Genomic DNA, 17,075 nt, shown 5'->3' with positions numbered 1-17,075 from the left:
ACAGAAAGAATTTATTTTGAAATTTTTACAAGACCAAATTTGTGTAGGCTTATGCTGTAACTGAGGGAGGTAGGTCACCAGCTTAGGACGTGGGACACAGAGATGCAAGTATCCACCTCATTTAAGACACAGCTTTTTAGAAGTGGGAGGCTTTTTATTTTGGGGGGAGCGGGGGGCGGTGCACACTGCACACAGCAACTCCGCATAGCTCTTGAACAGTACAGTATGTGTGCGGTGGGTGTGTATGCTTCTGTATCTCCTGGATGACAACCAACCAGCATTTCTGGCAAATCTCTCTTCAAACACAAATTTTTTTTTAAAAAAGACTCTGATTTCTTCTACACATATTTTGCCAAAGCTAGATCTCAGCAAAGTTGGTCTGACTGATCTATTTACTATTCTAATGGAGTGCTGACCATCCTACAGGGTCTGCTTCAGGTTTTCTCTCCTTACACAGTATATGAGTCCCTGGAAGAGTTGAAGAAATCTTTCTTTGGAATCTCTGAGTCCAAACACATGTAGTCTATAAAGCAAATGAGTCTAAATTTTGCTAATTTGGTGAGTGGAAAGTATGGTTTTATATTTTACTGCAAAAAACATTCACATCAGCTTGGATTTGAGCAGGATAGTTAATCCAAGGGGTTTTTGTGAGTGAATACTGATCTTTGATTCTATGTTTAGAGAATAGGTGTAGTAATATCTATTTTCTTACCTGAGTAGTAAAAATTTTCTCCATCTTTTTTCTCAAAGTTGATGGGTAACCTAGAATGCCTTTTGTGCCATCCATACCTATTGAGTCAGCCAACTATTAAGTTTTTTAATATGAGAAGAATTTTACATAGTCATCCACATGGCCCCATTTGCCTTCATCTGTCTTGAAGTACACACTTCAAATCTAAATTTTTCAAAATGTTATGTGTGTGAATAGTCTCACTGAGGTTAATAGGAGTTGATTTGTATAGTGTTAGTAAAGTACACAGAATTCTTTGCAGACTCATTGCTTTAGTTGGTGTTGCATGAGGAACATAATTCTTAAGTAATCAGGGACTGCAGCAAAAACTATTGCAATCTAGACACATATTAAAATACTTCTAGGGCATTTGAATGAAAGAATATTATTCCTGTCTGTATTTTCAAGATATTTTCACAACAGAACTTTGCATAGCCAGCCCATTGGAAACACCTGTGAGTTGTAGTTGACTATCATGGCTGCTTTTTTGTAGAAAGTGAAAAATAGGAGAACTGACTAGCCCTGCAGTGCAGGGAAAGGCACAAGGGTGGAGTAATAGTAGAAGTGGAAAAAAGAGAGAATAAAAATGGCTAGATACGCTGGGAATAGTCTGGAGTATTTTCTGGACATGTTTAAGCATAATATTACAGCACATTTCACAGCCAGCCAGTGATTGCATGCACTAGTTGTAGTCTCTAGGCAGGGATTATTCATTTCATACATCATTTAGAATTAATTGTAGTGATTCTGCGAAGTCAGTACATACCCTGGATGCAAGGTTGGGAGAAACTGGTTTTGTTTCAAAGCCTTTTGATGTTTCTGTTTTAAAGTATTTCATTTTTCCTTAGACAGCACCCAGACTGGCCGATGATATGCAATACACTCTCTTCCCTTTTGGAAAATAAAACATTGTCAAATGAAACTAAATCTTTGACGGTCTCATGACAATACACACACATGCCTACCCATTTCATACTGGAAGGGTAAAAGACGTTCACGGTTTGTAGGCATCATCAAATGAGACTCATAGAGGAAGACAAGCATACAGATTTGAAGAATGAGAGTCTGTATTCAGAACTCTCAGAAATACCAGCCATTTACATTTGGAGAGGATTACATGTACGTGTGTGTATCCTCACAGAGAAGTTCTCCTAACTTCTGGGTAATGAGAAACACTGTACGTTCCTTGACAAGAACGTAATAACTAAGAGTCTGCCATGTGTCCCACTCAGGTGGGCTTCCCATGCTCGTCCCATGCCATCACAGAAGGCACTAGCACAGCGCTAAGTCTGGTTTCTTTGGCAATCTGAAGACAGCTAAAGCTTGCAGTCTGAAGAACATTTACAATATTTTGGAGAAGTCTAAGACAGGATTGTAGCACGAGTTTGCCAGTCACAGAGAAATAATATTGCACATAGGTCTATTTTGACTAACCACGTATGACTTTTCGAAGTATTTATAAGCAATCAAATGCTATTTTCAATAAATATATCAGTATTATAATTCAGAATCATTGTTTAAGATTTTATAATTACATGTTAATAACCATGGTATTTCAGTACAGGGGAAAAGTCTTCAAAGTGTTTCACCAGTGTTTAACTGAAGTAATCCAATGCCTCTCAACACTTTCCAGACTTAAGGCAATTTCATATCACATTGAAATGTTCATTAAAAAGTCTAACACGATTTTGAAGGATCTGATTACAATAATTTTCCATCTGTTTCTGGCATGGTCTGGTCTCACAATTTGAAATACTAACAGATGGATTGTCCCCAAGATATGATTCATGCTTCATGGTTACTGATTTATTAAGTGTGCCAATCAGAATATTTTGATAACATTTATTATGTCAATGCCAGTGGAAAACAACAGCAGAAATCTTCGACATTTAGAGAAAATATTATTTAAATTATATAGGACTTTCTGCTTGGGTATGGATTTTTTGTTTCTACCTGTCATGCATTTCGGCAGTCTACCATTTAATTCCGTTGTTCCTTAAAATCACATCATTTCAGCCTTTCTTGCAATATTTAGCTTATAAAAGCCAGACACAAGCATGTGACCCTTACAGTATCTTCTTCTGTTATGAGTATGTATAAGGAACTTTGCAAGTGGTATATTACTGTCCTCATGTTAGAAATGGGAAAACTAAGGGAATGCGAAATGAAATGGCTTGTTCAGAGACATCCATCAGGCTGAGGGCAGAACTAGTACTGAACATCAGGCCTCTTGCATTTCATCACATCAGAGCTGTAACACTAGAGAAAACTCTCTGTCCTTCCATGAGCATTCCTGGGTGGCACACGTAGAAAAGGGAGACCCATAAATAAGTCTTGTACCACTAAAGAAATTGAAAAAGCTCATTAGCAAACTCCTCTGTCCTTGCATATTTTAGCAGAGTTTTTTGTCAAATAAAGTCTGGTCCCTGCTTTTGCACTGGGCTGTGAAAAGTTGGGCCATATATGCCCAAAGACAGAGTATATACTCCGTCATGCACAAGACTTAAGGGAGGGAGTTTGCCTACACAGTCCTCTAGTTACACTTAAAGCTCCTCTATCACTACCAGTATCAATGAGATTGGCACTCAGAAAGAGAAATGTCAGTACCTTAATTCTTGACCCCTTACTGCTTCTTTCTCCTCACTTTTAGATATGTGATAGGAAATGGTCTTCTAAGGCACAATCATTCCTTTTGCATTACATTCTTTTTGAGCTACAGAAGATGATGTTCAGAAATCCACTTACCCTTTTAGTAGCTGCAGGGGTATTTTGAAGGGAAGGATCCCTTTCCTCTGCATCTGAAGTGAAGAGATGATATGCGTGGCTTGTTGATGGAAGATTTTGAGAAGACTGCTGGGTGCCCAGGAAACATTGGGCAATCTGAGCGTAGAAGAAAGGACACTGCAGATTTCTAGTGCTCGGAACTCGGCTCAGCCTAACATCTCATGGCAATTTGAACATGAGCAAAAGGTAGGCCCTAGCCCCAGACTGAGCTCTGCCAAGTTTCAAAGATCAGTTGCAAGTTGCTGAACATGGGTATACTTAAAAAATGTGCCTTATCCTTCCTTATTACCTATGTTCATGTACTGATCTAGCTACAATCTGCTTTTAAAGCAATCTTAGTGTGTAATCTGAGATACTGACTTATGAATAGTATTTACTTCAAGTGTTTGCACTCTCACTGCTTATGTTATTGAAGATACAGAATTTCTTTCTTTGTTGTGGCTACCATATTTCCATTGTGATTGCAATAGCATATATATCTGTAGGGTTTTTCTATATTTACTTATCTTAGGCTCTCAGACTTCAACATCTTTTTGTGTTATAAAAAAGAAAGAGAGATTTAAAAGGTTAGAATCTGTGTTTTGGTGGGGGGGGAGGGAGGGAGGTAGGATGAGTTAAGCTTTACAGTTATTTACAAGGAAGAGGGTTATCGTAACAATCTCTACTGACTAGCCTCTGGCTATACACTGTACTTACGATTTAACACTACACATATCTTTCTCTTTCTCATACTCTACCATGCACTTTTATATGTGGTAACTGCTGGATGGTCTGGATAAAAATGCCAAGTATTTTTTGTGTGGTTCCTAAAGTTGCTGTCATCCATAAAGGTATGTACTTGAGCCACCCACTGTTGGGAGCTCTCAGCGGATCCTGGCAAATATTCTTTCTCTCCTCTTACATGCTTCATTAATTATCCACTTTTGTGAAAAACTGGCCACTGAATTAAATAGACCTGTAGCCTGATCAAATATGTTGATCTTATATTCTTAGGAACACTTGTCAAAAGATCTTAAAGTTTATGTTTAAAGGGTTTGAAATGTACAACCCAGAAATTACAAACAGCCTAAGAATTGTGTAAATTGCTCACCAAAGGCTCCCAACAGCCCCATTAGGATATCTGTGATCTGCTCACACAGACAAATTGTGGGAATTAAAATAAAGTGTTACTCAACATAGGAAAGATTTATTGTAAATTATTTACTTATGCCAAACATGTCTTTTCTACCTTGAGAAGAGTACAGCAAATTGCTGAGCGCCTTCAAGATCAAGGGTACTCTAAAGAGCAAAGAAGTTGTTTTTCTTCCTTTGTTTTGATATGTTTGCTGAATGCTATTAAACCCATCTTGCTTCCTGTATACAATGAGTATCAACAAAAAAAAATTAAGAATATAGGGAAAATACTAGTTGCAGTTCTCTTAAGTACATATACTGTCCAATAGGGGACCACCAGACACTTGAAGAGGAGAGAAGTAATATTAATTTCATTTTATCAAGGTAATACTCTCTTCTAAGACCACACAGCAAGTTAGTGGCAGATTTGAGACAGAATCTGTAAGTGTTGGCTCCTAGCTGTGTTCAGACTGAGGTATTTGACTTCCCTTTACCCTGACAGTGGTACGACATCATTGTCCCAACCACAAGGAGCTGTTGCATCTTCTCTACAGGATTCCAGTATATTTTTCTCACCTTTGGCACTACAGTAACAAACAGATTTGTTAAACTGAACACAGCAAAGTTCAACAGCAACCAGAGTTGCTGGCAGGAGATCATATTGTAAGCATTTGATTTATAAATAGCTGAGAAAGTTTATCTCTTTGGATTTACAAAAACATGCTGTCATGAAAACAGACTGCTGCTATTGTAAATACCATGGAGGACAACATACATGAAGTTAAAGCTGAATTTGTCTTGTGATTATCTATCTGCTTGCAGGCTTCCCTCTCCAAAGCCTCTGCATCTGAACAGCACCCAGGATTTATATAACAAAATAATAAAAGGTCCTGAGAACAATTGTGCAGAGATATACTGTGGGCTTTCACTAGATCCAGTGGAGTAACAAATATCTTTGCATCCTGTTTCATTGTCATGAATCCTTTGGTATCTATTTTGCTTTCCCTCTGGCTGTTGGATGCAATTAGTTCATCTGAAATTGCATGCTAAAAGGCCCTGTTTAACAGCTCGCAGTATACAATCTTATGTTGTTCTGGCTTTGACATTTCTCCTTCACATATGCAGCACTGGGGTAATGGCGATTGTACTACTCTTTGTCATCCGATAAGCCTCGGAATCCGTATAGAAGTTTTTTTAAGTCATAAACATAATTCTTTCTAGAGAAATGCAACCTCAAAGCTGTCTTTCAGTTTTCCTATACACAAAAGGTACATTTTGTTTTACAAATCACTTGCTACAACATAACCAAAAGGTTGTTTTCCTGCTATCCAACGATTCACCTTTAATTAACAGAACAAAGAGGACTGGGAATTTGCACTTCCAATTCCATTAACATTTTGGTTCCAATAGCCACAGAGCCAGGATTCACACAGTAAAATCTAGAAACATACAGATTATCAAATCCAGTGTTTTGAATGCTTTTATAGAAACACTCCAGGCAAAATCAGGATGTGAAAAAAAATCAAAATGTTAAATGGCACGGAAGACAAAGGTGGTCCTCTATCCTTCTCTCTTTACTTCATGCCATTTCCTTCCCTGAAAATTTGCAGTCCTAGATTCTGATCTGTCCTGGCTGATACATAAGGTAACAATCTCATGCCTTATTTTGAAAACCAGACTTCTTTATTCTTTCAAAAAGACTTGAGAAAACTGACTAATATCTTCTTTCTTTGATCACAGCCATGCCCAAGAAAAAGACAAGACCAGAAGGTTTCCTCTTCTTCCTGAGCCTGAGGCAAGAGCAAATAGTTCTGCTTTCCTAGTAACAGATATTCTGATTGGAGAGTGATTGCAAGACTTCATGTCTTTTTGCTACTTTATTCGCTGATTAAAGAGTTTTAGAATGTGGTTTTAGTATTTTCTGTTATCTAACAGGTGTTGGCTAGAATTCAAATTAAAAAAGAAAAAAAGGCAAAAATTACCGAAAGCCTTTGGCCAAAATCAGAACTTAATCAGAAACAGAATCTCTTCTGACTCCTCCATTGCTGATTCATACAGTAGTAAAGGATACTGCCTTCAATTAACTGCAATCATCATTTATATCATATCATTTACAGTTGAGTTAACTCATTAGAAGTAATGGATTACAGCATGAACTTCACAACAGGATAAATAGCTCATCTCATGTAAAAATGCAGAGGTGAAGTCAAAGCCTTTGATTCAACAATGCAGATGCCAAACAGCTAGCTGCATGTGGAGGAGACGTACACTGCACATGCCCACTCAGGCTCTCCCTGAAACGTGTTTCTCTAAGAGTAATCAAAGCATGGGGATGTCCTAGGGGATGTCTTTTCACAACCACAGCACCTTGTGTGGTTCTTGACATTTCCCAACATCATATCAGGAAAGGAAATTGCCTGAACTTTTTCAAGTCTGTTGATTGAGCTGTTTATTTCCTAAACATTATCAGATTTTGAAAGATTTGTTTTGGCAAATAATGACTTTTCCTGTTTTCCTGCTGAGTAAAGTTATGCTGGCTCAAATTACTTGTCAAAGATTTATTTTTCAGTAGATGTTAACTATCAAGTCATTTTTTCTTTTTTCTTTCACTATGCATTCAACAAAATCAGCTGACACTGAAGGTTTACACCGGCTCTGCACACTGCAGTATCATGTTTCTAATTTATTTTCAAAACACCTTTGAGTAGGTCTTATTGAAGAATAGAGGCAGTCTTCTTTGGAATCAATTCCCTGCTACAAGCATCTTGGCAGGCAGCACAAAATCCCCTTCCCTGGAGTAAGCCCACCCCAGTACCTTGTTTCAGCCTCCATCTGGTCTGTTGGCTGCCTCCTTTCCATCCCTTTCCTGCAGCATGTACCTTCCAGGGTGAAGGCCTGCAAGGGCATCTGTGTCTCATATGGGTTAGGCAGGATGTAAAATCACTCACTTCAGTATTTTGGATAATTTTAGGTGAATACAGACAACACAAGACTTTCAGGATACAAGCAAAACTATGTGCTTTCTCATAGATTTGAGCTATGGGCTCTTCACACTGCCCAGGTAGAATGTAAAGAATCTCAGAACTGGGGCAAATACAGCGACAGGTCTTGGAGGTTGCCCTGTCCTGGCAATGTTAATGTGAAGGAGCCTGGATGGAGAAAGGTGTATCTCCCCTGTACCAGACAGTCTTTGTCATGAAGCTCTTTCTTCCCACCATGGCAGGTACACAGAACTGTGTCACTCTGCTCTGTATGTGGAAAGAGAAAGAGACACTGCAGCCCTGAGGGACTCCAGGCAAGAAGAAGCCTGAAGTTGTATTTGCCCCAGTATTGGCACCTCAGGAGTGCCAATGGGCTGAGATGGATGGAAGCTTGAAGCCCTCCATGCTGCGAGTGTGATCTGCAGAGCTACTTTAAAGGTGACCTGAAGGTGGTCCCTGAGCCAGGAGCAAGAATGCTTTTACAGAACAAAAATTGCCTTTGGTTTAGCTTCAAGTCTTCGGGACTGTCCTGCCATACATAATCGACAAAGCTGGTGGACAGTGTCTTTTAACATTATTTCTGTTTAGTCCTTCTTGCCAAACAAATCTGATGTACATCATCTACTGAATAGACATAAATGAGATTTGTGGTCCTGTATCAGAAATCTTTCATAAACTCAGCCTGGCAAATACAAAATAAATTGTTTAACCATTAATGTGTTTCCTCCTGCAGTTTATAATCCTTACTCTGTCTCCTTAGCAAATCATCTTAACTCAGCAGCAGTTAGTTTGGCATTTTTATTTCAGGGAACACTATCACTATGAAACTCTGCTCACAAGATTCAAGAAGCTCAAAACATGAGAAGTGTTTTGACAGCGTAAATGGCAGTGTTTATCAGTCCTAAAAAGTACTAGAACCACTGAAGAGAATTGTAATATTAACATACACACTGTCACACACTTACTGAGTTTACTAAGTGAATTACAACTAGCTTGTAGCTAAGGGCAATTTCATCAACTCTTTCACAAAGCCTTAGGCTGTGCTGGTAATGATAATATAATAGTGAGTGACTGCATGGCAGAGGTAAGTGCCAGGGCAGCTCACGATGCATTAGTACCTGCAGGAAGCACCTCACAGCAGGGAGGGGTTTGCTGTAGATGATGGGCAAGCACAAGCTGTGTGACAACTGCTGGAAGTGCAATGATAGGCTAAACTGAGAGGGCTAGCAGAGCAGAGCCAATAGATTACTTAACCGACTCACCTCAGCAATTAAAGGGTAACCAGATAAATATGCCCACAAGCCACGTCACTTCTTCTGAACTCATGGCCAAACAGAGCTGCAGCATAGTTGCTCTCACCATGCTTTCTAGAAGGTGACAGTCAGGACAACCATTGCAACAATTCAAATACGTTTCACTTTAGTCAGACCTAATGTCAGGGGGAAGAAGAAACTATGTTATCTTTAATTTCCCTTGGTTACATCATATACTGTGCTCGTTTGAACTGCACCTTTTTCCCGCAGGAAACATTGCAGTGGTCTTCATTATCCTGGTATGTTGCTGCTTGTATGTTCTTTTCACACCTTTGTCATGCTAAGTCCTATTGAGGTTGCTATCCTTTCCGTGAAATACTGGAAGTATTTACTCAGACTAGGAGATGTCAGGAACTCAGAAGCAAACTCCTCAACTACTATAAGCTGATATAGCTCAGTGATAGACTCTTTGATCCTAATTTTCTATTTCCAGTTTTTATCTGAAGTATCAAAATCTCCCTTCTCACTAGTTCACAAACCATTTATGCCAGAGAAGAGAGACATGAAATCTTGAGGTTTCCTGTCTCATAACTTCTAGCCACTTCTAATCTGTGTAACTGGATAAACATCCAAAGGATGGATTCTATAACTTCATCTTGTGTCCAGTGATGACAGCAGAGCAAACAATGCTCTTCCAAAGTCCCAGGCATTTGTATTCAAAAAAGTAGACCAGATGTGACATGAAAAACAGTGTAGTAGACATCTTTTTCTCAGGAGGATGAAGTTAGATTTGTCCAGTTGCAGGAAAAAAGAAACAACAGACAGTGTATTTACATGAAGAGATAACAAAAACCTATGATTAACATTTGCTTGTGTGTGTGCATTTGAGTAAAGTATGAATATGTCCATAACTGCACAGCAAAACAAATTAGAGACCACCTCCTTACTTTGTTGTTCTAGATGTACTGTTTTCTCTATGGCCACTGCTCTTGTACAATGTTATCCAGAGCACATGTCAAGTGGTCTACAGTTCATTAATCTGATGAAATTAGTTAGCGTGTTCCACTGACATTGTGTATGGTTAGCATGTCAGTAGTCTCTCTTCAGTTCAGCATACCTTTCTGAAAAGGCATTTCCTAATCCCCAGGCTATAATCTCATTAGCACTGCCTGATTCTAACCAAATAAATAGAAGACAAGACTGATTGCCTAGTCAAAGCAATGTAGCTCAACTCATGAGCTAAGGGTTTCAATTATTAATTTACCTCAGTGGAACTACTTTGATTTACATCAGCTGGAAGCAGGTCACAGAAAGTCTTATAATTTAAGGTCTATATTACATTACACCAGAGCTGACTCAAGTACTAGTAGAGGTGGAACACTTCACAGGCTAATTTTATGCAGGAAAAGCCAGGTCTGATAATTAACGGTCACCAAATTCTGTTTGTGTACTGAAGCAAGCTCATTAAAATTGAGACTCTGCAGTGAAGTATACAGTCCAACTTTTCCTTGGTAAGTATGAATATAGCCCTCTTGAAAGCAAGAATTTAATCACACTGGGAGGAGAACCATGCAGTACCCAACCTTCCTAATGCATAGACCTCCAGTCTGTATCTCAAGTACATGGAGATAACTTTGTGTTTCTCTATCCTTGCAGAGCTATGCTAATTCCTGTTTGGTAAGTCTCTGGAGAAGTGGGTAGAGAAATTCTCAATTTTTAAATCATTATAGAAGAAGTCATTACAAATGCTACAATGCTACTGTATCCAGGATGTAATCAAGTGGTTTTAAAGCTACATCTTGCAACTGAAGTTGCAACCCAGTGTGACTTGGGTTTTCTCACGCACAAGGCATCCTTGGGCTCTGGTTTGTCTTGCTAGAGCTGTTGACCCCTCAGGATATTTTAAATTATGCCAAGAGGGAAATTTGGAGGGAGTTTCCTAAAGCTGCCTTTATGACCTGCAGCTGGAATGGCACTGAGTGCTCCTAAGCTATAGCCGATGATCTGGACCTCAGATCAGTACTGATATGTAATATGCCTGACAGTCTCAAAAGCAGAACCGCACATTTTGTTGGGTTGTCATGGTTTTGTGGTGAAACTTTTTTTTTTTTTTTTTTTTTTTTTTTTTTTTTTTTTTTACCTTCCAGGATTGTGATGGGGGCACCAAACTCATTTATATTTGCAGACTATTCAGTACTGGGTTCTGTGTCACGGAAACTCAAGCTTTTACATATGCTTGCTGCATGATGAAACTGTAGGCAAACAACCAAAGAAAATAGATGAAGATCAGGAAAAGGAGTTAATTTCTTTTGTAAAGAATACATATTGCAGTATATCTTGGACTGGATCCTCATTCATGGCTCATCCTTTTACACCACTCTTGCAATATAAAACAATCCTTATGTAATTTAAATGCCAGTACGGTTGTATTTGCCTTCACCATAGGGCCCTATTACAAAGTTTTCAATTGAGCTGAAAAATGGAACCACAATTTTTACTGAATCACTTCTTTAAATGATCCGTCTTCTCCCAAAGTTTATCATCTGAAGCTATGTTATCAGTTCCAGTACAATGCCCCATGGTAAGCAAAGGGAACATTTGCACAAACCAAATCTTTCTCTTGATAAGTTAAAATAAAAAGACAAAATTGTGGCTTTATACTTGCTTTTGATAAGGGTATTTTAAAACCCACCAGCTTACAATATTTTTGTAATAATTATTTAAAATAGGAAACAGTTAAATGAATGTAATCCACTTCTTTCAGTTAGCATTCTACCATCCCATTTACTAAACAGACCAAGTTTGTTATATTTATTTGCCATTACTATGTGAAAGTTGTGGTTTTAACATTTACACATTTCAGAATACCACTTCTTAATGTTTGAACATGTCAAGTGACTTTGACCAGACCAAAACCCTGAATCCCGTAACAGGTACAGATTTGCATTTTCTGGATGCTGAAAGGAAGTGTTGAAAAGAGCAGGTAATCCATGGTACAGAGTACTGATGTTATATTCTACCTTTGTATTATAGAATTAGGTAATAAATCTCCCAAAAGCGGATATTTCCATTACTCAAAGCTAACCTGAGGCAAATCAAGGCTTGCATTTGATGGGAGAATGTTTTCTGAAAGAATGGTAGGAAATTCCTATTTTAGTCAGCAGTCCATTCTCCATCTAACACTGTGTTTCTTCTAGAAGTACCTATATGGCTGCATCATGTCCTCTTGCTCTGCTTCTAGACAAAGATGATAGGCAGGATTTCTCAAACAACTCCTAGAAAGAGCTAAACACAGTAGAAGTTAATGGCCATACAAAGAGACTGTAGTACATCTCGTGGAGGTATAGCTGAGAAGAAACTGCAGTGTAGCCATCAGATTGTAGAGTAGATAAGAGAAGGGCTAATCACATCCTCAGGTTACATCCTTGGTCCCAAAGAGGTGAAGATCTGAACCTCAAAGCACAGACTGTTCTACTACGCCAAGGTACAGGAGCGTGAATATTTAGTGGATTTTTTTTTTCCTTCTCTCCTTCTTTGTCTCTTTCTTTAATTCCTTCCTTCTTTCCTAGTGATTCTGTGACATCTAATTGCCTTTTTTTTTAAAGTGCAATCTTCTTTAGCATCTGCATTTCTATTAGAAATGTTGAGTTCCGTTTTTTTTTTTATTTTTGGGGGGTTAAACTTAGGAAATATTTGATCTATCAATTAATAAGTCTTTAACCAAACACAGTAAAGAAGGAAACAATTGGACAAGCCTTTGCATTTGGCAGGAATCTTTAAGACTCACTTTGAACAGCTGGACTCTTTACAGTCCTTGTGATGCAGATTAAATGAAAATAATACATGGCAGAAAACAGCTAAATCATTTGAACTTCACAAGTTATAGCCTAGAGCCATTTCACTACAGCTCATTAAGGAGTTTATGTTTATAATGTAATGCCTTCAAATAGATTGATTTTTCTAAACAGAGTTTTGTAAATTAGAACTTTCCCAGGGGGCTAACCCAGTGCAAGCTGTTCCAGTTGTGGTGCACACCCTGACCAAAGAGGCAGAACTACAGAAGAAATGGTTTGCTTACAAATGTGGAGTTCTGTGCATTGTAATTACTTGAGGGTTTAGGACTATCACAGTCATCTGATGTATGACTAATACCCAGCACTCCTGCGATGCATTCGTAGGTTTGCCAGCTTCTCATATTTGGAAACAAGCGTCGTCATCCAATTGCTCCCCAATATTGAGATAGCTTTAAAAATCATGTGATATTAAGGATAAAAGTGTTGTTAGCTTGCTCTTTAGCTATTCATTGTCTAGTTTTTATGCTTTTCAGTATCCTAATTTTATTTCTGTAATAAGGAAAGTTTGTTATTTTCTTCCTCATAAAGATCGAAGATTTCCTTGTATTCTCCTGCTTCTAGTTAGCAGGGCCCAAAGAAACGCTATGCTTCTTTTGATGCAAACAGAGACTTTTTTCAGCACTACTTTTCCTTCCTTCCTTCCTTCCTTCCTTCCTTCCTTCCTTCCTTCCTTCCTTCCTTCCTTCCTTCCTTCCTTCCTTCCTTCCTTCCTTCCTTCCTTCCTTCCTTCCTTCCTTCCTTCCTTCCTTCCTTCCTTCCTTCCTTCCTTCCTTCCTCATATATGCTTCAAGCTATGAGCAGAACACAGGTCTAGTACTGTTCCCATTGGTTACCACTGAAAGCTGAACACTATGCAGTAATTTTGGAATATTTTCATAGTACTTGAAGCACATTACAGTATTTGCATTTTTTTTAACTGATATTTGGTTTTTCTGGAATACTTTTTTCTGTTATATCAGATGAAGCCAGATAGATCTGAATTTTTTTGTTGATAATTTAAAATTATTTTAAGTTTTAGAAAATATGAAATACCACCTGAACCTAATAAGAAATTATGCAAATACAAAGTGAAAAGACAAAAACATCACCCTTAAAGTATGGCATATCTAGGGAGATCCATATGCAGGATCCCGGTTCCTATTTTATAGTTCAGTATGGCCCTGGTGAGTACTTCTTTCCAATAGCCTTCCAATATTTCAAAAGAGGTGCTCATGTAACCACAGATGAACAGGGTAATTCCCTCTGAAAAGAGCTGGGCACTGACCCACAGAGCAGCAGCTCTTCTGTCTCATATTCAGAAGCATTCCCAAAGGGACTTCCAGATTCCAGGGACTTTATTCCCCAAGCAATTTTCCAGGAAATTTAGCAACAGAATAGAGAAAGATACTAGTTCAGAGATCCTTATCCAAGGGAATATCATCTGCTGTGTCAAGAATGTCTGAAGATTTAGACAGGACAAATCTTGGACCCATATTGCATGTGCTTTTTATGCAGGCTCCCAAATTGTGCCACTTTTCTGAGACCTGTTCCACCCCAGGTGAGGCTTTCAACATCCACTTTCTGCAGAAAACAGGTTTTACCTTAAGGACTTAACAAATGTGTCATATTTAGAGATGCAATGAAAAGGATGTACTAAGCAGTGAAAATCTCCACAGGCAAATTGCTGAACCGTAAACTTTAAAAATGCATTTCTTGAAGAAGTGCAAGGTTCTCATTTGTCACTGGAGTTTTGTTTCTTCTTTCTTTCGCTTTTGCACCCACTGATCCTCTTAGGAGCAAAGTCAGTGGGGAGTCTGCTGAAGTGCAGAATATTGAATAGATATGTGACAACTTACTCCATGTATCTCATCACTGCCCTAGATGTTGCTGACAAGCCCTCGCAACAAGTTAAAGTTAGAAGTATTATACACTAGCATTCAAAATTGTTTAGACTTTTTCTTTTGATTCATGCTGTTGCTGTATTTTGTACATCCTCCTGACCACTCTTAGCAGCTGTAACAACACTTGTGGTATTACCAGTAATTTGCAACTTATCAAACATGATTGAACCTTGTTCTTTTGTGTAAACGAAACAGAACTCTCTGGTTAGCTTTCTTTATATTTTGGAAATAGTGCAAAGGAAACCAAGTCTATATTTGCATGCCAGACAATGAAACATAACACACAGTGTATACATGCCTTTGACACTGTAATTACTAGCTGTTGTTTAGATTCCATGTATAGTCACTGGCTTTGGCTGTGTTGGAATCAGCTGTATCAACATTTAATCAAAGTCTTATAGATTTTGGTTGTATATTTTTCTAATGTCAAAATGGAAATGCTGAGGCTAAAAAATAAGTTCTTCAGTAAGAAAATGCATGCCCACTGCACTGCAAAAATAATGAATCTTTGTGGCATAATGAACAAAGCCCACTGGAGGTTTTTCTGTAATGAAGCACAACAGAACAGGCAATTTTTAATTTGGTTTAATTCTTCAGGATTTCAGCAACTTTTGATGAATGCTTCTGGAAGTTGTGCTTGAAACTGTGTTAAAGTGTTCTTGTTTATCAGGCTTAGCTTGCCTAACTCTTCTTAGAAAAGAATCCTGCTGGAGGCTATTGAGCCTCTGCCATACTTTGGTCTGAACCATGTTTGGTCTCTGAAATAATATGCTGGTAAAGCAAACTCACTGTCCACTACCTCAGCTTAGCATACAGAGTCTCAATAATCAGCACAGAGCATGAACATAAGTTCATAGCACTATTTATTGCCTGTGCTGCAGGGTACCCACACACAATGTTGCTGAGCTCTGGGAGCCAAGCACACAGCAGTGAACACCTGGAGAGCATTGTCTCTGTGGTTCATGCAGCATCGTACCATGCTCAGTAAGGTGAAAAAACATACTGTGCACTTAGGAGTAGTTAAAGTGAAAATCATAAACCAGAATGTGCATTTTGAGTAAGTCCTTGCTCTATTAGTCTTACAGTCCAGCTCACTTTGAAAAAAGTTTGGGTAAAAGGAACCTGTTGATACTTTGCAAAACACCATTCAGATAAATTCATGGTCCCACTAAAATGCTCCTCCTGCTACAAAACAATCTACTTAAAGGACTAAGAGTCCTATGTGATTTTTATATAGGAATAATTGTTTTTGATAGGATGAGAGGCAATGGGCACAGACTGAAGCATAGGAGGTTCTGTCTGAATATGAGGAGAAACTTTTTTACTTTGAGGGTGACAGAGCACTGGAACAGGCTGCCCAGAGAGTCTGTGGAGTCTCCTTCTCTGGAGACATTCAAAACCCACCTGCAAACATTCCTGTGCAATCTCCTTTAGGTGATTCTGCTTTAGCAGGTGGGTTGGACTAGATGATCTCCAGAGGTCCCCTCCAACCCCAACCATTCTGTGATTGTGTGAAGTCCCATTTTTTTGCTGGTTATCTCTGTAGGAGCAGGAAACCAGTAGGATTAGTGCATCTCAAGAACATGATGGAAACAAGGGTTTCTTTTATAATCAAATACTTAATTTAAATCCAAATGAGCAGAAATAAAGTCTTTATCTCTGAATGTTTCAATATATTCAAGCCGACGATAGAAAAATGGGAAATTTCACAGTTGTTAGCCATCAGGCAAGTCTGTTAGCATTCCCAAGGAAAGGAGAGCATGGGAGACATGAGACAACAAAGATGAAAAAGCAAGCTGAAAATGTTTAATGAAAAAGTGGGTGTAGCGGTAGAAATGAAATAACGAGTAAATACAAACTGTTCCAGGCCTTCAGGCCATATAAGTGAGTAAAATTTTTATTGCTCACAGTAGAGGTGGTAAACTCTTAACCTGCCTTTCCCCTTGAATATATCACTGCAAAAAATCTTGGTCATTTTTTTGCTTTGGAAAGAAAAAAGGAGAAAGGGAAGAGGAAGGGAAAGGGGAAGGGAAAAGGGAAAAGGGAGGAAGGGTGGAAAGGAGGAGAAGAAAGACAGAGATAAGGAGAGAGAATATGAGGAAGGAAGGAAGGAAGGAAGGAAGGAAGGAAGGAAGGAAGGAAGGAAGGAAGGAAGGAAGGAAGGAAGGAAGGAAGGAAGGAAGGAAGGAAGGAAGGAAGGAAGGGAGGGAGGGGAAAAAGTCTGTATTGCTCCAGCTAGTCCTATGTAATTAAGATTTTTTATATCTTTTAACAGGCTACAAATGAAAGTTGGCTACTTTCACATCTGGAAATTTTAATGGGTGACAGGCTACCTTTTCTTTTTCATGTGTTGCACTTAGAAGGATCATAAAAAAGAATAAATCTTAATAATTTTATGCACAGGACAAAGAGTGAATTTTCCAATGTAGTTAATCATATTGCTGATAAAAACATTAATATTCACTTCATTATTATAGCAA

Source organism: Caloenas nicobarica, chromosome 2 (genome assembly GCF_036013445.1).
Source record: "Caloenas nicobarica isolate bCalNic1 chromosome 2, bCalNic1.hap1, whole genome shotgun sequence".
NCBI classification, from domain to species: Eukaryota; Metazoa; Chordata; class Aves; order Columbiformes; family Columbidae; genus Caloenas; species Caloenas nicobarica.
Note: the sequence above shows the minus strand (reverse complement) of the source record.